Here is a 20931-nt window from a genome sequence, read left to right on the forward strand (position 1 = left end):
GCAGGACTTTAAAGAAGTAACAAATGCTGTTAAAGCAGTCCCCTTGACAACAGAATAAGTAAAAAATTGTCCTGTCAAAATAAGTTTGAATCTACAAAAGAAATCAACACAGAGGCATTTTCCTCCACCTATCAATTTGGCAGAAAAAATCAGGGTTTGACCATTCACCTTTCTGTGTCACTATGAAGCATCAGGCACTGTTCTACATCCCCTTGATCTAGCAATCCTTCTCCTAAAAAATCTGCCAAATACACCTGTATATGCACAAATTGCCAAGCTTTTGGCTACATCAATGATTCCCAAACAGTGAGAGGGAATGATTTTGCCTTCTTCCCCTCAGGGATATTTGGCAAAGAATGGAGACATTTTTGGTTGTCACAAACTGGGGAGGATGTGTAGTACTGGTATCTAGTGGTTAGAAGCCAGGGATTCTGCAAAACATCTCACAATGCACAAGATTGTCACCCAACAAAAAATGAGTTGTTCAAATAGCGCAGGAGTTGAGAAACTTGGATAGAGACAAATTCTTTTATTTTTGTGATAAGCTATGCTACTTTCGATAGTTCCTATCTTCTGTTTTGCTTTCAGATTTTAAGGATATCTTTTTGTGATTCTCGTCAGCATTTATGGTTTTAGGTCCACGTTGCTTTTTGTGTCATCCTTGTTCAGGGGCTATGTAATCTCTGTATCGTTCCAATTTTAGTAAATGTGCTGCCGAATCTAGGACAGGTCTGTTTGCTTTGATTCCTATGTGATATATGAACTGAGAAATATCTATTAAGTTAAAATATCTTAATGATTAGATAACCTCAAGGAAAAAGGTCTAAGTACCAGAACAAAAACAATTGTAAGCATTTATTTGCTGTCCTTAACTTAGATTTTGTGTATCCTGGCACCGAAAATCTAACTTAGAGCTTTGAAACAAGCAAAAGACAATTAGATTTTCACCAGATACACCAAAACACTAAAGGGTACTTTGTTTTATCGTTTCCTTCTGTGAATATTCTGTTTCTAGAGGGTTCTTTGACACAAATGCTGCCTAAACAAAGTGACCACTGCTTAAGTCCAAGAGGTTGTGCAACTTCACTGCAAATTGTGAGCCATTGACTCATCCTTTACCCACATGTATGATCACTGCACATGAAGTCCCCAAATTTTTCAAATGTTGATTAAAGAGAACTAACATAGAGGTCAGAAAAATATAGCTACCTTATGAAAAGTATTGTACTGTGATACCACAAAGTTTACACCTACTTAGCAAAGAAGGTATATATATTTTGTACTTGAAAACAACTTTTAAGATCTTTTATCTTCCTGATTCTCCAAAACTTGATTGTATAAAAGCCTATTTTTAGGAGCTGACTTTCCCTCTCTCTCTTTCCATATAAAAATACTGTGAAGGGATGCCTGGGTGGCTCAGCGGTTTAACGCCTTCAGCTCAGGGTCCCGGGATCAAGTCCCGCGTCAGGCTCCCTGCATGGAGCCTGCTTCTCCCTCTGCCTGTGTCTCTGCCTCTCTCTGTGTGTCTCTCATGAATAAATAAATAAAATCTTAAAAAAAAATACTGTGAAAATGAGGAAAGCCTCCACCAAAAAAAAATTTAAAAAAAAGAATCAACCATTCCCTCATGTTCTTCCTCCCTCCCACTTTCATTGTATATACTAATTGACCTCCAGAGATGCAAATATTGTATGTAGTTGATATCCAAAAGTATTTCCATTTAATTACTGAAGCCTTTATGGGAATGGCAGAATCAAAATGAAACTAAGAAATGAGAAACTAAAAAAAAAAAAAAAGAAAAGAAAAAAAGAAATGAGAAACTAATTTTAGCTTCTGAAGCATTGAAACTCCTGTGTGGATCTGTCTTCTATAGTTGTAATAATTCTGATTATAAGAATCTCCATCAGTAAAAATAGAGATGTAATTATCAGCTGGGGACAGAAGGTGAGGCAAGTAATAATGATGTGACCATATTTTTTTCATGCTACATATATATATATCCCCCTTGTCTAGAACCTAAATACATTGGATATAAGCCCCTACGGGAGAGGGAAAGAATTATCATTGACAAAAATCCTGATTAAAGTAATCATGATTCTACATTATGTTTTAAAGCTGGTCTGTTAGAGTGTCAGTATTTTATTAGAAAAGTCATATTCTCAATTAAGAAATGGCCTTTTGCCATGTTCCCAATTTGGACAGGATCCGTAGCCATTTTATGTGGATTGAGTTGTTAACAACTAAGTCAAAGAATTATTTGGTTGTTGGATAAAATCAGTTTCATGACAAAAATAGCTGGTAATTTTAAAAGGATAAATGCAGGCTTCTAAAATAACTATTTTAAAAATTCAAAATTGCAAGTCAACAGTCCTTAGTACTACTGTAATAATCTTTTTTTTAATATTGGGAAATTTTCTACACTTTTTAAACTTCAAAAAGACACTTCATGAAAACAGTATTCAGAACAAGTATCTATTTAACTTCAATTATATTTGAACAATTATATAACTCCTCCCTTCTGTTGTTTTTACTATCTTACAATATATAATGGTTAGCACAGGCTCTCCTTCTAGAAAACCTCTCATTGTCAGTCGTGCCCCCTGCTGAGAAAATATTCATGAAACTCTAAGACCTATAGAGTCCCAGTCAGTTAAACTTTCTAGCTATGGCTAAATTCATGAATATGGGACAGATAATATTGTCTCTGAGGCCAATGCTTAAACATACTTTAAAAAGAACCTTTTTCTTTTTTTTTCTTTTTTTAAATTTTTTTATTGGAGTTCAATTTGCCAACATTTAACATAACACCCAGTGCTCATCCCGCCAAGTGCCCCCCTCAGTGCCATCACCCAGTCACCCCAACCCCCCGCCCACCTCCTTTTCCACTACCGCTTGAAGAACCTTTTTCTGGGGCACCTGGGTGGCTGAGTCAGCTAAGCAGCCCACTCTTGATTTCTGTTCAGGTCATGATCGCAGGGTTGTGAGACTGAGCCCCCGGCTGGGCTCCAAGCTCAGCAAGGAATCTGCTGGACCATCTTCCTCAAATAAATAAAGTCTTTATTTTTGAAGATTTTATTTATTTATTCATGAGAGACACACAGAGAGAGACAGAGACATAGGCAGAGGGAGAAGCAAGGTCCTTATGGGGAGCCTGATGCGGGACTCAATCCCAGGACCCTGGGATCACGAACTGAGTCAAAGGCAGACACTCAACCACTGAGCCATCCAGGTGCCCCATAAATAAAGTCTTTAAAAAGAACATTTTTCTTATGGTTTATATTTTCATTCCTTTATTCATTCAGCAAATACTTATTGAGGGCTTTCACTGAAATGAAAAGTATATATATTTTTTCCCTCATTGAGCTTGTGATCAATAGAATATAACTGACAGTAAACTGCCAAAGACACAACTAGTTTTAAAATTATTACAAGGATAACTGCTACCATGAATAAGTAAAGGAGGCTAGGAGAGCTCAGGTGCTGGGACTCTGACTGAAGGATTCTCCAAAAGGAGACCAACACATCAGGGCAAGTAAGAGTTAGCTGGATATAGAGGGACAAATGGCCTTCAGAGTGTATCAGAGCAGCATGTAGGAATTCTCCATGGCAGAAACCATCTTGGCCCATGTAAGGAAGAACTTTTGTCTATGAGATACAGGGGGTGGGAGAAACTTCTCAAGAGATGAAGAGGGCAGGGATGCCTGGGTGGCTCAGTGGTTGAGCATCTGCCCTCAACTCAGATCATGATCCCAGGGTCCTGGGATCGAGTCCTGCATCTGGCTCCCCCGCAGGAAGCCTGCTTCTCCCTCTGCCTATGTCTCTTCCTCTCCTTCTGTGTCTCTCATGAATAAATAAATAAAATCTTCAAAAAGAGAGAGAGAGAGAGAGAGATGAAGAGAGCAAAATAAGCAAGATCTTGCAGGGTATGGTGAATATTTGGGATAAGAATAATTGGAGGCCATTGAATGTTTCTATGTGCTAACAGAAGTAATGTGCTCTTTTAATGGTAAAGTGAGCAAAAGGGGATTAGGAGAGAAGTCAATGAAATTTTCCCAGTAGTTCAAGGCAAGTAGTAGCTTGCAATAGGGTGAGAGAAAGATGTAGATTAAGATCAAGAAATGCCCTGCTATGTATAAATTGAGAAAAGGGACGCGTGGGTGGCTCAGTGGTTGAGTGTCTACCTTCGGCTCAGGGTGTGATCCTGGGGTCCAGGATTGAGTCTCACATCGGGCTCCTTGTGGGGAGCCTGCCTCTCCCTCTTCTTGGGTCTCTGCCTCTCTGTGTGTGTCTCTCATGAATAAATAAATCTTAAAACAAATGTATAAAGTGAGAGAAACATGAGCACTCGTGACTGACAACTAGAATCACAAGCTTATCATTTCTATCCTATATTTATCCTATATTTATACTCTTAACATTTATCCAAAATATTTAATCCAAAAGATCACAGAGCATTGCACAATATTATATATGTATATCGTGTCATAATACAATAATGATAATAATTGTTTGGTTGTGCCAGCAGTCATTATATTGAATAAAAAGCAGCAAGTCTCCCATCCCAATAGTATCCCTGCGTAATTACTATCCAATCTAATAACCTGTCCGATAGTTCGAAAAGATCACATAGCGGGAGGTATTTTGGCTAAGGGTGCCAGTTATTTGGGTGAATTTTCTCAGGACAATGATTGAGTTTTAATCAACGCGGTAGAACCTGAATTTTTTAAAAACAGAATACTTGATTAAATGTGATGAATAATTTAAAACTATTGAATTGTAACACATTTATTTACAAAATCAATAACCATTTTAATCTTACATTAAATGAATTTTATGGCAAACTCAACAAAAGTATCTCCATGATGGAGAAATGAATATCAAGGTATAATGGAAATTGTTCACCATGTTACTTCCCTTATTTTCTGTAGTTTCCTGTGCTTTAATAATAAGCATGTACATTTGTTTCACAAAGGACAAAACAAGCATATAAGAAATGAAGGTAATTACTGAAGGCAAATTTGAAATAGCCTAGATTACAAGCTATTCAAAGAAAATAGAGGATGATGGATAAATTACCAGGAACTACTTTCTTTGAACATATAATTAAGAAATGCCATCCACATACCCTTTATTATTTTTATAAAACTGCATCTTTTTGAAGGGGTATTTCATTTACATGTTTTTACTTCACTTTCCTAAGGTCATTTCAAAGACCAGACATTTTGATTATCTTAAAATGACTGCATTTTCCTCTGTTATGGCAGAGGAAACATTTTCCTGTTACTGAAGCAACGAAATGAAAATTGGCCACACATCTGATTCTCTTCTTACATGTTTTGTTCCGAAAAACAGATATCAGAAATGAAAGACAAAGGGACTTCCTGAAACACAAATATTTTATCTGAGCTTTTAGCAATTACATCCAATTTCAGACGCTATCCACAATTTAGGGATCATATTTTTTTACTTGCTTTTCATATTCTTTTGTGTGATTCTGAAAAAATTCACTTGAAGATGGAAGGTGGACACATTAGTATAGTGCTTTCACAGAATACCCAGCTCGAGCTTTATATAATAATAAAGGTAAGATCTAACACTAACAGAACACTCACTGATAACCATGCACTTTCTAAGGATTCCATGTGTATTTGTACATTGAATTATCAAAAATAACCTGTGTAAGTTACTATCATCATCTCCACATTGCAGTTGAAGAATCTGAGTTTAGAGTGAGAAAATTTTTGCAAGGTCCCACAGAAACCAAATGGAAGAAGGAATGAACACTGTCTGACTTCACACTTCACAGCCTAGGATATCAGAACTGTCATGTGGCACAATTGCTGAGAACATGCTATCATATCATAATCTGGAAGTGTGCAGGGCATAACCAAAAAATGTACAAGAGACTGTGCTGGCCCTTAGGGTCAGAGATCAGAGGAAGAGAAGGCAGCAAAAGAGATGGAGAATGGACAGTCAGGGAGATCATAAAGTAAGAATGCTGGTCATAAGAACCAGAAAGAGCAGAAAGAACTTCAACTGGTCAAATGGTAAATTCTGCTGAAGGGGTAAGTTCAGAGCACATATCTGACTACTGGATTAAAGGCATGAAAGACAAAGTTAGCAATCTAGTCAAGGACAATGCTACTAAAATGAGAAGGACAGAAGCCTTAATGAAGTGAACTGACCAGAGAAAATAAAGTGAGGAGAAGCAAAACAAAGGGTCAAGATAAAGCCAATGTGAGGTCATGCGAGAACCAATGATAGGCTTTTCAGGGCTGTTTGTAATTACAAACCAAGACTCACAAGAGAGTGTACATACAACATACAAACCAAACACAGCACGCTGACTGGCCTTGGATGAAAGGAGACCAGCCAGACACATAAATCAAAAAATATGACACAGAAAAGACAAGGTAGCCAAAGAACAATGCCCCTGAGCTACAAAGCACCTGGCAAATAGAAGAGCCATGAATCTGATGTACAGCTAAACAGTTAAACCACTCCCTATAGAGAACATCCCACAGAGAAAAGTCACTGACCCAATCCCCAGAGAAGTACAAAGAACAGCTGGACCAAGAGTAACTTAGCAAGAAGAAATGCAAGTATAGGGGAGCTTCTGCCTGCAGAGTATGATTTGTAATCTTCTAAAAGTGACATGGTGAAACAAGTCTAAATATTTAAGAATAGTATCCCAGTAGGACAACACCAAGTGACTTAAATAGAACGATTCATAAATAAAACATGTTGGATGAATGTTCATCGAACCTCTTGACAACAGAGTCTGTGTTTTGTTCATTTTGGCATCTGAGATGAAACATAGTATCTGACAGCCAAACTGCTCACTTGACTATTGTTCAGTGATAAAAGTATTAAAGTGATCACAATCCTGGTGAATACAGGCAAATGGTGCATATGAGGAGTGGGGTTGGAGAGAGAGCAGAGGGCTTCTGGCATTTTCACTTAATGAGGCTCGATAGTTTTGCTGGACAGGTGGAAAGAAAATGAAAATAAATGGAGGCTGATAGGAAGGGAATGGTGGGGATTCTTACCTCCTACTTATTAAGTTTACATAAAGGGGCCTATTCATTCACAAGATAAAGTATGGGGAAAAAATTCCATCTTCAACCTGCCTTCTCTATCATGACTTGTCACCAGAGGAAAAGCAACATACTGAATCGGTGAATGTGGGTGAACAGGCCATAAGCAGATAAGCAGACCCTTCTCTTTCTGTCTCAATAATCTGAATCTAGGAATCCATCCTCTCTCCTCCTCCTTCATGTGTAAGTTCCTTATCCTCCACAGGAAATCTCCTACTGGCCAATTTGATGTGCATACATTCAATTTTGGAAAGTCGTAATAAATCCAATGTGTCCAAAATTCCAAGCCACGTTCCAGTACATCTTTACAAATGTATATCTTTAAAACTGATATTTTCATCTTTGTCTGCCTTATTTCTACAGCCACTTCACAGTTGGTTATAAACTCGCTTGAGGGTATAATTGATATTCTTTCCTAAAACCCCTTCACAGTTCAAGCCACAAAGTGAAGTACTTTAATTTCCACCATAAGGAATCTAAGAGACCACAGGAAATACAAAATGGCAGGGACAGTATGTCTCTTTGGACACTAAATGTCCTGGGTAAACTGTATTTAAATTACACTTGAGGGGCAAAATAGCTGGTTTCCCTCTGCATATACTGAAGAGTCAAATCATATTTAGAGTTGTGTCCAGATTTGCCCCTTAATAAAGAAATGGGGGGACCCCTGGGTGGCTCAGTGGTTGAGTGTCTGCCTTTGGCTCAGGGTGTGATCCTGGGATCGAGTTCTGCATCAGGCTTCCTGCATGGAGTCTCCTTCTCTCTCTGCCTATGTCTCTGCCTCTCTGTGTGTCTCTCATGAATAAATAAATAAAATCTTTTTAAAATTAAATAAATAAAAATAAAGAAATAAGAGAGAAGCTAAGAGCAAGCAGGGACACTTAGAGAAAGTGCGGGCAAGTTAGTCACACTCTTGAAATAATGACAGGAGAAGGAATCAAATTATTACCAGGTATCATTAAAAAGACCAGACAAGAGAGAAGTCAGCATAAAGGCAGAGAAAATATTAAAATTGAGAGGGAACTGATCAAATCTGCTTCCATATAGAAAAAAAGCCTTGGGGCACCTGGGTGGGTCAGATGGTTAAAGTGTCTGCCTTCTGCTCAGGTCATGATCTCAGGGTCATGGGATAGAGCCTGCATCAGGCTCCCTGCTCAGTGAGCCTGCTTTTCCCTCTCCCTCTGTCCCTCAGTTCACTCTCCAACCACTGCTTGTGCTCTCATGCTTACTCTCTCTCTCAAACAAATAAATAAAATCCTAAAAAAAAAAAAAACAAAGAAAAAAAAAAAAAAGACATGCTTCAGAGTGCCTGCGTGGTACAGTGGGTTGGGCCTCTGACTCTTGGTTTTGGCTTGGGTCCTGATCTCAGGGTCCTGAGATTCAGCCCCATGGGAGCTTCATGATGAGTTCAGAGCCAGTTGAAGGTTCTCTCTCTCTCTACCACTCCCTCCTCTCTAAAATAAATAAATAAATAATAATTAAAAAAAAAAAGCAAAGACATGCTCCAAGAGAACAAAAAGAACATTCACAGATTAAAGTGTCTTTAGCCAAAAAATAAGCTTGTTAAATTTGGTAGCACTAAGCAGAGAAAAAAAACTATTTCGGAGGTAATATGTCTGAAGATAATAAACCTGCAATCTTTCCATATAGTTATTTTCAACATTAAATATTATTTTTCATTATGAGAAGTAATGAAGCAATTAAATTAGAATCATATCAAATATTATATTTTCAAGAACTTTTTGAGAGGGATTATTATCCTAACATGCCTTTCAAATTTCCCAAAATGTGTTGGCAGCTTTCTTAGAAATCTTGCTCTTCTAGGAGAAAGTATGCAGTTTTTAGGTAGTAACTTTAATTTTTTTTTTCAGTTTTATTGGTATATAATTGACATACGGTATTGTATAAACTTGAAGTGTATAGCATAATACCTTTATTTACATATGTTGGGAAATGATTACCACAGTAAGTTTTGTTAACATCTATCACCTCATGTAGTTCCAAAAAACACATGTTTTTTTTCCTGTGGTAAAAACTTTTACCCTCTTAGTAAATTTCAGATATTTTAGGTAGTAACATTTGATCAGTTCCTATTATCAGATTTATAATTTCGTCAGTTAAATTTTTAAAAAATATTTTATTTATGTATTTGACAGGGAGAGAGCACAAGCAGGGAGAATGGCAGGCAGAGGGAGAGGGAGAAGCAGACTACCCACCCAGCAGGGAGCCTGATGCAGGGGTTCAATCTCAGGACCCTGGGATCATGACCTCAGCTGAAGGCTCAACCAACTGAGCCACTCAAGTGCCCCCAGTTTCTACAATGAAACTTATCAGCCACTAGATTTCACTTAAGTGTAGCAGAATGACACAATCTTTTCACATCTGAATGGCCATTCCTAAAGTACTATAAATATCATTTGCCTAGTGCACCTGGGTGGCTCAGTGGTTGAGCATCTGTCTTTGGCTCAGGGCATGATCCTGGGATTGAATCCTGCATCAGGCTCCCTGTCTGCCTATGTCTCTGACTCTCTTTCTGTGTCTTTCATGAGTAAATAGATAGAATCTTTAGAAAAAAAATATCATTTGCTTGTTTTAAAATTTTTGTTCCAGGGGCACCTGGGTGGCTCAGTCAGTTAAGCATCTGCCTTGGGCTCAGGTCATGATTCCAGGATCCTGAGACTCAGCCCCACATCAGTCTCTGTGCTCAGTGGGGAGTCGGCTTCTCCCTCTCCCTCTGCCACTTCTCCCTGCTTGTGCTCTCTTTGTCAAATAAATAAAATCTTTTAAAAATAAAATTTTGTTCCATTTTAATCATGAAATACTTAAAAATTTATTTGAGCCCTGAAACTTGGCAGTTAAGTGTTACACATTTGAACTCTTAGGCTAATCCACTCTAATATCTGCTTCCCATGGGACACCTGGGTGGCTCAGCAGTTGGTGTTTGCCTTCGGCCCAGGGCATGATCCTGGAGTCCCAGGATCAAGTCCCACATCAGGCTCCCTGCATGGAGCCTGCTTCTCCCTCTGCCTGTGTGTCTGCCTCTCTCTGTGTGTGTCTCTCATGAATAAACAAATAAAGTCTTTAAAAAAAATCTGCTTCCCTTATTTGCTTGTTAGTCAGTTTTTACTATTATTTGAAGGAAGGAAAGCTTATAGGGTTTCATATATTAAAAATTGAATTTCCAGGGATGCCTGGGTGGCTCAGTCCATTAAGAATTCAACTTTTGATGTTAGCTCAGTCATGATCTCAGGATCCTAGGCTCAAGCCCTATGTTGGGCTTGGCACTCAGTGAGGAGTCTGCTTGAAATTCTTTCCTCTCCCTCTGCCCCTCCCCTGGCTCTCTCTCTCTCAAACAAATAAACAAATAAAAATCTTTAAAAAATATTAAATTTCCAAAATTCCCCTAAGTATTTTACTGAGGGAAATTCTGGTTCCAGGTTATAATAATATTTCCAAGATAAATGGGATTGGTTTCCATCTGTCTAATTTTAATTTGAAGAAATAATTCCATAAAAAATAATTGGGAATGTTGCCAATAGGATAGTCTGTACTTTCCATGTGGTTATATTCCAGTGTTGTTTATAAATTTATGACTTCTGTGATTAATTTGAACTCATTTGCAATTACAAAATTAAAATTTACTCAGATTAAAGAAAATAGCAACTATTAAAAATAGTATTAATAAAATTTAATGGTATGACTTAATAATACTGTATCCTTTATTTTGCAAAATGAGTATTCCTTATATCTAGCTGGTAAATAAAAAGAATGCAATTTCTCTGAGATATCACTTTTTCTGTAATTCCTAAGAACCTATGGGATGTAGTCGGGTATGTGGGAAGAAAATTTTTCTGGGAATGTTTTTTTGTTTGTTTATTAAGAAATATTTAGGGAGGAGAAGTTAAGATGGCAGAGTAGAGGAGGACCCTCTGCCTTAAGTTAAGATGACGGAGTAGCAGGAGGACCATTTGATAATCATATTATCAAATGATTTTGAACACCCAGGAAATCAATATGAGGACCGAGAGAACAAACTACACATAACTATAGAGAGAAAAGGGGCCATAACGTGGAAGGTAGGAGGTGCAAAGATGTGATTTGGGGGAGAAAAGAATCATGGGTGCTGCTGAGTGGAGGGAGCCCTAATTAGGGAAAGAGGAGAAAGAAAAAGTGAGAACAAGAGATAAAAGCAGCAGGCAGTGGGTTGCACAAGAAAAACACTTTCCCAAAATCACTGACTGGGAAAATAAGAGGGGCAGATTACTGCAGGAAATATTTAATAGTCCCTGTACTCTTCCATGTATATTGTCAAGACTACTCTTTGGAAGTAGCACTAAGGAACAGCACTCACTGAAAGTTCTGTGTCCTGGGAAATGTTTTAGTCTCAGGGAACAGGGATTGTTAGTCCTAGTCCAGTGTAGTGGAGCTCAGAGAAGATTTTTCTAGTCTCAGTAAGGGATTTGACATACTGCCGAGAAACTGCCCACGACTCTATCCTAAAGCCTGGAGACAGCACTCCTTGCTGTAAGAGATGGTGTATATGAGGGCAAGCTTCTCACACCATGGTGTTTCCAGGCACAGAAAAGTATTTCATGTATTGCAGGTTCTCAATGAGTACTTTTCGATGGATAGATGAATAGATGAATAGATTTCATAAATCTAAAGTAAATAAAATATGGCAGAGACTGCCAATTGTCTCCCCAATATTTATTTCCTTCTTTTTCCTTTGTTAGTAATAAAAAGTCCCTCAATTTTATCTTGATCTGTCAAGAGACAACACTTCCCAGCCTCAACTGCAGCTAGTCGTGTCCATATGACTGACTTTGACCAATGGCATATAAATATAAATATTGTGTGCATCTTTGAGTCATGGCTTTCAAGGAAACCAGATTGCTCTCCACTGCAGATGTGACAGCACAATTGACATGCAGAGGAGGACAACACAGGGGATGGTGAAGCAACAACAGAAAAGGAACTTGGGTCCCTGGATGATCTAAAGGGCATAGACACCAACTCCCTGGACCTCCTATAAGTCCAGGCTTTCCTGTGAAAGAGAAATAAAAAAATTGTCATTGTCATTTGGTCACTGTTAAAACAACTGAAGTATATTCCGCATTAATATGTAGAATGACTCGGGGCACCTGGGTGGCTCAGTCGATTAAGCATCTGACTCTTGATCTGAGCTCAGGTCATGATCTCAAGGTAAGTTCAGGCCTACGTTGGGCTCCACAACGGACATGAGAATGTACTTAAAAAATAAAGAAAAATGTAAAGATGACTCATTGGTTTTCTATTTAAAAATTGTTTGTCCCCAAGTATGTATAGAAGCATGGAAGATCGTATGTCTGATTATGGTATAACGTCATCTAAGTGGGACTGGATTAAATGGCCAGGGGCTATCCATATTACCTCAGGAAGTTCATGAATTGTTAATAATGAATGTTTTTTAGTTAAGTAATAGAAACAGCCATTATTATATAATATTAAAACTACAGTTGACCCTGAACAACATGGGTTTGAACTGTGTGAATCCACTCATACATGGCTCTTTAAAGAAAAATACAGTACTGTAAATATCTTATGATTTTTTTAAATTTTATTTATGGGGATCCTGGAAGGCTCAGTTGGTTGAGCACTGGACTCTTGATTTCAGCTCAGGTCATGATCTCTGGGTCATGGGAACAAGCCCCATGCATTGGGCTCAGTGCTCAGCATGGAGTCAGTTTGAGATTCTCTGTCTCCCTTTCCCTCTGTCCCTCCCCCTGCTCATGTGCACACATTCTCTCTCTCTCTCTCTTTAAAATAAATAATCTTTTAAAAAAAATCTTTTGAGAGAGAGAGAGATGCCTAACCAACTGTCCCACCCAGGCACCCCAGTCTCTTATGATTTTCTTTCTTTTTTAAAGATTGTATTTATTTATTCACCAGAGACACAGAGAAGGGCAGAGACATAGGCAGAGGGAGAAGCAGGCTCCCTGTGAGGAGTCTGATGTGGGCCTCAATCTCAAGACCCTGGGATCAGGACCTGAGCTCAACCACTGAGCCACCTGGGTGCCCCTCTTATGATTTTTTTAAATAACACTTATCTTCCCTATCTTACTTTCCTGTAAGAATACAGTATATAATACATATAACAATCAAAATATCTGTTTATCACCTGTGTATTTTGTTGATAAGGCTTCTGGTAAACAGTAAGTTATCAGTAGTTAAGACTGTGGGCAATCAAAAGTTATGTGCAGATTTTCTATGCAAAAGGTTAGGGCTCTTATCCCCTGCATTGTTCAAGAATCAACTGTTCTTTACCCTCTCTAACTCCTTCAGTTATATCTCATTTATATTCTTTTATCATTGAAATAATTAGATCAGAGACACAGCAGATAAAACTGGAATCAAAGTAAAACAAATAGATTTGTATGAAGCAAACTAGGTGTGTTGGAGGGCCTGTCACTGGTTTAAGTTAAAATTATTCAGAATATGACGTGCTTAATGAGGAGGCCCAGAGCCACCTATAAGGGATTGGTCAGCATCCCAGCTCCCATTCTGGAGAAATGAAAACCCCAGGATCATTTGCATTGAAAATGCACTCTCATTATACCCACACAAAGGAAGTAAAGATTTACTACTTACAAGCCCCGGAAACAAGAGTAGGGTGGGGACACAGTGAGGTTGGGGAAGGGCATTTCCTCCTCCTGAGTCACCAGTCATCAGGAAGGAGATAGAGGGCAGAGGAGCAAACACCTATTAAATAGGTGGTTGGGGCACAGGTCATTAACTTTTCCTGGGTTTAACTCCAAGTAGTTACTTTAAAAGGTGCCCTGATAAAAGCAAAGCAGAAGCACGTGGTAAGAATTCTAAGCTCCGGTCCTTATCTCAAGGTCCAGACCAGGGGTGGTGAGCAGGGTTGTCATACTGTCAATGCCTAGGCAGCAACTCATAATAGCTATGTTCTCATCACACTAGGGAAGATATTTTTGTTCCTGCAAGGAATTGAATGTTCAATTTTGTGGTCAACTTGCTTTCTGAATAATACATAAACATAGATTTCTTTTACCCTTGAATTTAATGATACAGTGCTACAGGAATTTCCCTTTCCATAAGGATTAGACTCATTCCCAATTAGTTCATCTGGAATTCAATTAAAAAATAAAGATTGCATCATTGGTATTTGATTTTGCCAGATCATCATATTGACTTTTTGAGAAATTGTAAGACTAAATGTCAGAAGGACTACAAGGGCCCAAGTTCACTGTCAGAAATTCAAGTCAGGATGATTTTGTCCTTCTGTACCTGTGGGCACTTTTCACTCCTTACTAAACTCAGGTTCAGACAACTTTGACCAAAATACTTGAATCCTAAAGCTGAACTTATTTAAAACAGATCTTCCTCTAATTATTATAATCATCTATTTGCAGCTAAACAACAAATACTGCTTGAGGAACACTACAGATCTCAGAAGAATCATCACTTTAGGGAAGAGGGCGAAGGAGATTGCCTTGCCATTGTGGAAGCACTTGACAGATTATTTCCCTTTTTACCAGTATTATACAAAACACAAACATTATAGCAGTAAACTTGACTTCCTAGCAGGCATCGGATAGATCTAAAAATAAGGACTGGCCCAAAAATAAATCATTATACTACCAAGGTTAAAACATTTCATTACCAAAATGCTTGCCTTAAGAGATGAACTGCTCCAAATCAATATCTTCATATATATTCAAAAGCACAAAACTTTTAAGAGCAATCCACAGCTTGCTCAAAATGTACTTTTCATTTTGCTGGTGGCGTATTTATTTATTACAAGTAGAAAAAATGTTTGGGCATTAAAGCTAATTTATGTGAATCCTTCCATTTCTTTAAAAAGGAGGCATTTTATCTAAGCTTGTATTTCTAAAATTAGGGCTGTAACACATGGTCTCAGTCATAGTCCTTAAAATGAAAAGGAAATTGTAAAAAGAAAGGAAAAATTAAATTAGGTCGTCTGTCTGGAAGTGGAAAATTCAGTTATTACAGATTTTTCTGTTTACTGTTGACAGAATCATAATCTCTGCCTTGTTAATCTATTACTAATTTTAATTATTGCCATTTGGGGCTATGACAACTAAGTGAAGACAACAAATGTAAGAACTGAGCACTCTGCAAGCACTGCTCAAATTATGTATAAGTAAACGGATGTTATGTCTTACAAAATCTTTCCCCAGGGTGCCTGGGTGGCTCAGCCGTTAAGTGTCTGCCTTCAGCTCAGGTCATGATCCCAGGGTCCTGGGATAGAGCTCAGGATCAGGCTTCCTGCTCAGCCGGAAATCTGCTTCTCCCTCTCCCTCTGCTCCTTCCCTGAGCTCGTGCTCTCTCTCTCACATTCTCTCTCTCTCAAATAAATAAATGAAATTCTTAAAAAACAAATTTCTCCATTATACTTCAAAGTCAAAGTGGCTATCTGAAACACCACTGAATCTTGTTAGTTAAAGCAATCAAGAAGTATGCATATTACCATATCAAAAGTTTGTTTAATATTTTGATAATTGTTTTCCAATATAAGTAGCTCCTTTTAAAATCCTGGGTCTTTTATTTTCTGTATTGAGAAAATTTGCGGGGGGGGGGGCGGGTTGGGGATGGGTCCATAGACTTCACCAGACTACTAAAGGTGAAGAACCCCTGCTTTCAAATGCTCTAGCCTGGCACCGGGGTGGCTCAGTCAGTTAAGCATCTGCCTTTAGCTCAAGCATCTGCCTTCAGCTTGGATCGTAATCCTGTGGTCCTAGTATAGAGTCCCACAGTGGGCTCCCTGTTCAGCAGGGAGTCTGCTTCTGCCTCTCCCCTCTGCTCACTCTCTCTTGTGCTCTCTCTCTCTCTGTCAAATAAATAAAATCTTTAAAAAAATAAAATGCTCTAGCTTATGGGTTAACTTTATTATGGTGATAAGTTCACAATTTAAACATGCATCAATCCATTATGCTGTATACCTTAAATTTACACAAAAGTTATGTATCAATTATAGCTCAATGAAGCAAAGAAAAAAACAACAAGAAAGTGGACAATCAGCACTCTTCGACTCAAGCACACTGTAATGTTTTTAAAAATATTCATGATTGTGGTTCTCTTACCTTGACATCTTTCTTACTATTATCTGAACTTCTTTTTAAAATCACTGCACTGAAAAACTGAGACACCTGCACCCCAATGCTTATAGCAGCAACATCCACAGTAGGCAAACTGTGGAAGGAGCCTCGGCGTCCATCGAAAGATGAATGGATAAAGAAGCTGTGGTCTGGGATCCCTGGGTGGCACAGAGGTTTAGCGCCTGCCTTTGGCCCAGGGCGCGATCCTGGAGACTGCGGATCGAATCCCACGTCAGGCTCCCGGTGCATGGAGCCTGCTTCTCCCTCTGCCTATGTCTCTGCCTCTCTCTCTCTCTCTCTCTCTCTCTGTGTGTATGTGACTATCATAAATTAATAAAAAAATTTAAAAAAAAGAAGCTGTGGTCTATGTATACAATGGAATATTCCTCAGCCATTAGATACGACAAATACCCACCATTTGCTTCAATGTGGACGGAATTGGAAGGTATTATGCTGAGTGAAGTTAAGTCAATCGAAGAAGGACAAACATTATATGGTTTCACTCATACAGGGAATATAAAAAAAATAGTGAAAGGGATTATAGGTAAAGGAGAGAAAATAAGTGGGAAAAATAAGGAGGGTGACAAAACATGAGAGACTCCTAACTCTGGGAAATGAACAAGGGGTAGTGGAAGGGGAGGTGGGCGGGGGGATAGGGTGACTAGGTGACGGGCACTGAGGGTGGCACTTGATGGGATGAGCACTAGGTGTCATACTATATGTTGGCAAATGGAACTCCAATAAAAAAATATACAAAAAAAAAATAAAAACACTGCACAATTAATCAGTTCTGAGGTAGGGGTGTTCCAACAATTCACCAGTCAGTATGACAAATATGTTATTCTCTACCTGATTGCCACAGAGAAATATCTTCAGGTACTTTGACTCTTAATTTATATGATCATACTTGAGATAGCAGAAAATAAACTATGTCAGACTATGTCAGCTATGAAATATAAAACTTCCTTGGTATGCATTATCCTGTCATTTTTCTGATATTTATACATAAACAAACAAATAACTGATATAAAATGAGTATCGATAAATATATGGATGCACACACACACATACCTCTTCTCCCCAAAACAGATGACTGCTAATGGGGAAAAAAATATACAAGATGACAGTAATGACTAGTAAATACACAAAGAGATACTACTACACAAACTGTAGCTAAAAGATACAGACTATATTAAAGAAGACTAGGTTACTAGGTTAGTACACAGGGAATCTGTTCCATGAATAGAACTATATGACTAATTCAGCTGGTCACCATGGACCAATGACTTTGCCCATTGGGACAATAACAATCTCTATAATTTTGCAAAAATTAGTGTGATATATGACTAATTCAGCTGGTCACCATGGACCAATGACTTTGCCCATTGGGACAATAACAATCTCTATAATTTTGCAAAAATTAGTGTGACACTATAACAAATGTTCTGTTTGTTTTTATGCTTTAAATATTTTTCCTATTCAAACAATTCCTTACTCAAACTACTTATTCAAATACCCCTTACTAATGTATATTTAAACTAACAATTAAATATTTTAAATTTTCATTTTCTGAATTCCTTGTCCATTTATAAGCTAAACAGGCTAGTAAGTCTTTAATTGTGGAAGATAAATATAATTGTAACTATCTCAAAAATAGGCTCCCGGTGCATGGAGCCTGCTTCTCCCTCTGCCTATGTCTCTGCCTCTCTCTCTCTCTCTCTGTGACTATCATAAATAAATAAAAATTTAAAAAAAAAAGAAAGAAATTAATGCCCTGACATCGCATGCATCACTCCATCACAATGAATTCACATTCCATTGTATTTCCAGTATAACGGGTAATGGAGTCCTTTTCTAATTATCTGTCACAGTGGATAGGAGAAAACAGAATGTACAAAGAGAAAAAGTGGCTCACGGGACAACAACGATAAAGGGACCCTTGGTTTGAATGGAACACTGGTGAGGTACAGAAAAATAAAAATATGTAAGTAAAAATAAAATATCAACATATGATTCCACTTGAAAGGGAAAGCCCTACAGATAATATCCAGTGATCTACTAAGTAAATAATGGCCACTAAGCTATATAAAATTTATGTAATACATAGCTGTACAGTTATATCAATTTTCTTAAGGACATTTGTAGATAAAAACTTCTCACTGTGTTTGAATTCTTCATAAAATGATTCAATTCCTACTACACAATCTCTTTCAGAACATTGCCATTACTATGTTTCTAGTACTATAATCCAACATAGTCTAGATAAAGACTTCACATTTAACTAAATAAGTAATCATGAAGCTAAATGAATAAAGGGTGTAGAACATGTCTACCATCATCTACAACATCCTAGACCTTGTGCCAAAACATTTGTGAAAAAAAGGTGTGCAAGAAATTTATATATTCTTGTTCTCAATGGCCTAATTTTAGACTGAAATTCTTTGCTTTACATTTTTAATTTGGAAAAAAAGAGGAGTGCAGAAAATAAAAGCAACCTTACTGTTCAGACTCCAACAGAGCAATATCTAGGCTTTATTATATCACTTTGATCAGATGACTGGGTATTATAAATTTTAAATTTCATCTCTATGGAAACTATACAATCACTTATCTTCTAGAAATAAAAAGAAAACATTTTGAAATGTTTCTGAAACATCCTGAAAATAATTTAGGAGTTATGAAATATTTATACAAGCTGTATTTTTTAACCCAAGTAAGAATACTGTAAGTATAAAAACAAGTGGCATCATTGTCAAAGGCACTGTTAGAAATGTAGATTTTCACTCCACTTGCTAAAATAATTAAAACTATATAAATAATGGTTTTGGCTTCCATCTGTCCTGGGTTTTAGTGTGTTGAAAGGAGTGCTGCTTTCTCCCCAACAATAAAAAAATAAAATAAAATAAAAGAGCTACACCAAGTTTAAATTATATGGCTTTTCTTGAACTACAAGAGTTGAGGTCAATGGCCCCAAATCTAAAGGAAGATCGTGATACTGCAGGGAGAATGAAAGAATATGCACTCGCCTGGGTTAGACATAGACACTGCTAAGAAGAATTGAGGTGGAATCAATGGCAATTGGTGAAGATCAAACATGGCCTGGTGAGACAATGCAAAACCCCTGAAACTGACATCGGAAATTGGAGGAGTCCATATACTCTTACATGTCCTTTTCCAACAAAACCCAAAAGGCTCTCACGGAAAGACTGGACAGACCCTAGAGAAATACCCACTGTGATGCAGGCCTGTGGGAGGGAAGCCACAGCCACAAGGGAAGGACAAGAAAGTCTACCAACATATTTCTCTAGATCCAGCACAGGACAATAGCCTCAATCTGTAGGGAGAAGGTTGGTGTCACCTGCCCGCCGCCGGCTCCTGCGCCTGCTCTTCGGCTCCCCACGGGCTCCAACCAACCATGCCCTCCGCCCTCACCGGCCCCACCCGCGCCGCTCTCCGAGCAGCTTCAGCACCTCGGGCCAGAACAGTGCTAAAGCAGCTGTGCTTGGGGCTTCCGGAGGAATTGGGCAGCCCCTGCGCTGCTTCTCAAGAACAGCCCCTTAGTGAGCCGCCTGACCCTCCGTGATATTGCTCATACACCCGCAGTGGCCGCAGATCTGAGCCACGCAGAGACCAGAGCCACCGTGAAAGGCCACCTCGGACCTGAGCCGCTGCCGGGTTGCCTCAAAGGCTGCCATGTGGTGGTTACTCCAGCCGGAGTCCCGAGAGAACCAGGCATGACACGGGATGACCTGTTCAACCCCACTGCCTCCGTTGGGGCCACCCTGACGGCTGCCTGCGCCCAGCATTGCCCCGAGGCCATGATCTGTGTCATTTCAAATCCGGTCAAATCCACCATCCCAAATGCAACGGAGGTTTTCAAGAAACACGGAGCTTATGACCCCAATAAAATCTTCGGGGTCACGACCCTGGACATTGTCAGGGCCAACACTTTCATTGCAGAACTAAAGGGTTTGGATCCCGCGCGAGTCAATGTTCCGGTCATTGGCGGTCATGCCGGGAAGACCATCATCCCCCTGATCTCTCAGTGCACTCCAAGGGGGACCTTCCCCAGGACCCGCTGACAGCCGTCACTGGGCGGACCCAGGAGGCCGGCGCAGGTGGTGAAGGCCAAAGCTGGAGCAGGCGCTGCCACCCTGTCCATGGCATATGCTGGAGCTCGGTTTGTCTTCTCCCTTGTGGATGCAATGAATGGGAAGGAAGGAGTTGTCGAATGTTCCTTTGTTAAATCCCAGGAAGCCGACCGTGCCTATTTCTCCACACCGTTACTGCTGGGGAAAAAGGGCATTGAGAAGAATCTAGGCATTGGCAAGATCTCCCCTTTTGAAGAGAAGATGATAGCAGAAGCCATCCCCGAGCTGAAGGCCTCCATCAAAAAGAGAGAGGAGTTTGTGAAGAACATGAAATGAAAGGGCAGCCAGCTAGCAGTCCGTTTCCCTAACTTATGAAGGCATCGTGCCCCTGCAAAGCCATCTCCTGCCCTCATGTTTCCGTTGCGTTAACCACGAGTGTCATGTTAACGTCGCTGCCCTTTCCAATCGCAGGTCCGTCAATATGTGCATCAATAAAAGCAGGCTTCCATTTTCTTAAAAAAAAAAAAAATCTGTAGGGAGAAGAAAACAGCCATTGTGGATCTTAGCGAATGGTGAACAATCACTGCATTTGGGATGATAAATATAAAAACTCCTCCTAGAGAA

General features: G+C 39.0%; 1 non-coding gene and 1 pseudogene across 1 annotated transcript; one reads left to right on the plus strand and one right to left on the minus strand.

Annotated features, from left to right (window-relative positions):
• Positions 1–624: 624 nt before the first annotated feature.
• Positions 625–727, minus strand: LOC121483684. Its single transcript, XR_005985805.1, has one exon. It is a non-coding gene; the product is annotated as a U6 spliceosomal RNA (small nuclear RNA).
• An 18904-nt stretch (positions 728–19631) lies between these two features.
• LOC121482384 lies at positions 19632–20643 on the plus strand (annotated as a pseudogene).
• The last annotated feature ends 288 nt before the right edge of the window (positions 20644–20931 follow it).

The sequence above is a fragment of the Vulpes lagopus genome, chromosome X (assembly GCF_018345385.1).
Source record: "Vulpes lagopus strain Blue_001 chromosome X, ASM1834538v1, whole genome shotgun sequence".
Taxonomy (NCBI): domain Eukaryota; kingdom Metazoa; phylum Chordata; class Mammalia; order Carnivora; family Canidae; genus Vulpes; species Vulpes lagopus.